Source organism: Chaetura pelagica, unplaced genomic scaffold (assembly GCF_000747805.2).
Source record: "Chaetura pelagica isolate M959 unplaced genomic scaffold, ChaPel_1.0 scaffold938, whole genome shotgun sequence".
In the NCBI taxonomy this organism is placed as follows: Eukaryota; Metazoa; Chordata; class Aves; order Apodiformes; family Apodidae; genus Chaetura; species Chaetura pelagica.
Genome location: NW_009954221.1, coordinates 195,321 through 199,649, shown reverse-complemented (window position 1 = coordinate 199,649; position 4,329 = coordinate 195,321).

Genomic DNA, 4,329 nt, shown 5'->3' with positions numbered 1-4,329 from the left:
CAGGAGCAGGAGCCCTGCCTGACTAGCTGCCCATGGCTGCACACGGGAGGCAGGAGCTGCTGTGCTGCTGCTCGGGGTGTGGCTCACACCACCGCCCCCTCTCCCCTGCCCTCTCCAAGGCACCCATCACCGTGGCCTCTGATGCCAAAGGGTACCAGTGAGTCCATGGCCCCCTGCTCATAGGAGGAGAGAGAAGGGACATCACCCACCCTGCTCTGCTGCTGCCAGGCCCCCGAGGAGCAGGAGCCGGGAGGTGGGAGAGGAAGAGGAGCCCAGCAGCCCTGCTGGAGGGTGGCCAGCAGCCTGTGAGGCTGTCTTCTGGGCCACAGGGGGCTGGGAACAGGCCCCACATTACTCAGGGCACAGCTGGAGCCCCATGCAGGACCCTTCTGCCATGGGAGGTGCTGGGACAGGCTGCAGGGGCTCCTGTGCAGACCCCTGGGGAGAGTAGAGCATGACCCAGGGGTCCAGCAGAGAGCTTCAAGCTGCAGCTCCCACCTCTGCAGTGCCAGGTCGGCTGCAGGGAGGCATCCCGTGGGCTGGGGGTGCTCCCCCTGCAAAGGGGCAGCTGGGCTGTCCCCACTCTGCTCTGCTGACACCATGTGTGTCTATGCCAGTTGTGAGTCAGGGACACACGTGTGTGTGCAGGGGGGGTGTCTGCAGTGCACACATGGGATGCACCAGCACGCTCCAGGAGGGCTGTGCCAGCAGGGTGTGTGTGCCTGCAGGATGCATGGGTGAGCGTGTGCACGGGTGTGCACATCTGTGCAGGGTGCATGAGTGTGTGCACATGCATGTACAGGTCTCAAGATGTGCCCATGTGTGTGTGTCCCCAGCCACGTGTCCAGGGGGGCTGAGCAGGAGCCATGTCCCCTGAGGGGGGTGTGGGCAAGGGGCTGCAGGGGTCTGCATCTCTGTGTGGGCCATGCCAGGGAAGGTGGCAGCCCCCATGCCCAGCATGACCTGCCCCAGCTGAGCTGGCTGCCTTGGGGCTTCTCATTAAGTAAGTGTGGGGAAGGAAAGAGAAAGCAGAGCCTTCTGCACCTCCATCCCTAAAGAGCATCCTGCCCCTGGTGTCTCAGGGAGGAGGGCAGCATCCCTCCCAGCCGAGGAGCCTGCACCCCAAGCAGTGATGGCCTTGGGCTGTGCAGGGCTGGGAAGGACCCCAGGAGGGACAGCAGGGAAGTCGGCAACTCACTTTGATTTATTTTTGCAATAGAATCATAGAATCTTAGGGGCTGGAAGAGCCCAACCCCCCTGCCAGAGCAGGGTCACCTAGAGTACATCACACAGGAACGCATCCAGGTGGGTTTGAATGTCTCCAGTGAAGGAGACTCCACAACTTCCCTGGGCAGTCTGTCCCAGGCTCTGTCACTCTCACTCTATTTTTTCAGATATTCACCTTGAACCTCCTATGCTCCAATTTACACCCATTACCCCTTGTCCTATCACTGGTCATCACTGAGAAAAGCCTAACTCCATCCCCCTGACACTCACCCCTTACATATTTGTAAACATTGATGAGGTCACCCCTCAGTCTCCTTTTCTCCAAGCTAAAGAGACCCAACTCCCTCAGCCTTTCCTCATAAGGGAGATGTTCCACTCCCCTAATCATCTTCGTAGCTCTGCGCTGGACTCTTTCGAGCAGTTCCCTGTCCTTTTTGAACTGAGGGGCCCAGAACTGGACACAATACTCCAGATGTGGCCTCACCAATGCAGAATAGAGGGGGAGGAGAACCTCTCTTGACCTACTAACCACACCCTTTCTAATACACCCCAGGATGCCATTGGCCTTCTTGGCCACAAGGGCACATTGCTGGCTCATGGTCATCCTCCTGTCTACCAGGACCCCCAGGTCTCTTTCACCTACACTACTCTCCAGCAGTTCAGCCCCCAACCTGTACTGGGACATGGTGTTGTTCTTCCCCAAATGTAAAACTCTGCACTTCCCCTTGTTGAATTTCATCATGTTTCTCCCCGCCCAACTCACCAACCTATCTAAGTCTCTCTGAATGGCAGCACAGCCTTCTGGTGTGTCAGCCACTCCTCCCAGCTTAGTGTCATCAGCAAACTTGCTGAGGGTACATTCTATACCCTCATCCAGGTCGTTGATGAAGATGTTGAACAACACCGGTCCCAGCACCGACCCTTGTGGGACTCCACTAGTAACACACCTCCAACCAGATTCTACCCCATTGACTACAACTCTCTGACTCCTTCCTTTCAACCAGTTCCTAATCCACCTCACTTCCTGGTCACCAAACCCATACCTGATCAACTTATCCACAAGGATGCTGTGGGAGACGGTGTCAAATGCTTTACTGAAATCAAGATAAACCACATCTACCGCTCTACCATCATCTATCCACCTAGTAATTTCCTCATAGAAGGCTATGAGGTTAGTCAAACATGATTTACCCTTGATAAAACCATGCTGACTGCTCTTGATGACCCCCATGTCCTTGATGTGCCTGGAGATAGTCACAAGAACAAGTTGTTCCATCACCTTTCCAGGGATGGAGGTGAGGCTGACCGGTCTATAGTTACCCGGGTCCTCCTTCTTGCCCTTCTTGTAGACTGGAGTGACATTTGCTATCCTCCAGTCCTCAGGCACCTCACCTGTTGCCCATGATTTACTGAAGATGATGGAGAGTGGCCTAGCAATGACCTCCGCCAGCTCCCTCAGCACCCTTGGGTGCATTCCATCTGGACCCATTGATTTATGGATGTCCAGATTACTCAACTGATCCCTAACCCAATCCTCATCTACCATGTCAAACTCTTCCTCTATCTTGACTTCTTCTGGGGCTAGATGTTCCACTCCCTTAATTATCTTCGTAGCTCTGCGCTGGACTCTTTCGAGCAGTTCCCTGTCCTTTTTGAACTGAGGGGCCCAGAACTGGACACAATACTCCAGATGTGGCCTCACCAATGCAGAATAGAGGGGGAGGAGAACCTCTCTTGACCTACTAACCACACCCTTTCTAATGCACCCCAGGATGCCATTGGCCTTCTTGGCCACAAGGGCACATTGCTGGCTCATGGTCATCCTCCTGTCTACCAGGACCCCCAGGTCTCTTTCACCTACACTACTCTCCAGCAGTTCAGCCCCCAACCTGTACTGGGACATGGTGTTGTTCTTCCCCAAATGCAAAACTCTGCACTTCCCCTTGTTGAATTTCATCATGTTTCTCCCCGCCCAACTCTCCAGCCTATCTAAGTCTCTCTGAATGGCAGCACAGCCTTCTGGTGTGTCAGCCACTCCTCCCAGCTTAGTGTCATCAGCAAACTTGCTGAGGGTACATTCTATACCCTCATCCAGGGGGACTCCACTAGTCACAGACCTCCAACCAGATTCTGCCCCATTGACTACAACTCTCTGACTCCTTCCTTTCAACCAGTTCCTGATCCACCTCACTACCTGATCACCAAACCCATACTTGATCAACTTACCTACAAGGATGCCGTGGGAGACGGTGTCAAATGCTTTACTGAAAACAAGATAAACCACATCTACCGCTCTACCATCATCTATCCACCTAGTAATTTCCTCATAGAAGGCTATGAGGTTAGTCAAACATGATTTACCCTTGATAAAACCATGTTGACTGCTCTTGATGACCCCCATGTCCTTGATGTGCCTAGAGATAGTGACAAGAACAAGTTGTTCCATCACCTTTCCAGGGATGGAGGTGAGGCTGACCAGTCTATAGTTACCCGGGTCCTCCTTCTTGCCCTAGTCTCAGCTGATGGGAAAAATACCAGCAGTGGCAGAGCTGGAGTGAATTCCCCTCAAAGCACAGTGCTGCTGCGCTTCCCAGCTTCGCTCCAGCAGCCATGGAAATCGGCAGCTTTTCCCCAGCCCTCGCTACTCGAGCGCTGTGTCAGGAAGGGGCTGGGGCCCCCAGAGCTGGGGGCAAGAGCTGTGAGTTGGGCTCAGGTCTGTCTGTCCTGGAGCCCTTGGTCCCTGGCATTAATGACTTCAGGCTTTCTTTTGGGAAGGGGGCTGAAACTGGGCCAGGTCTGGGGGTGCTGCAGTACAGGACATGGGGCGGTGGGGAAACTGAGGCATGGCTGCCAGGGCTAGAGGCAGGCTGGGGTCTATCTGCTGCTGCCAAGCACTCTGCAGATGGACAGTGGTACAAGCAGTGATGTGCCCAACCGTGGGAGAGAAAACACCTCTTCTCCCCTGTTCTCCGCAGTGAGACGGGCACCTTCCTTGAGCTGCAGTGGGAAACTGAGTCACGGGACCCCCGCTGTGGGTGTCTGGGCTTGTCCTGGCCTAGGGGACAGAGCTGTGTCCCGGGGGATGCCACCCTGCCCACCGCG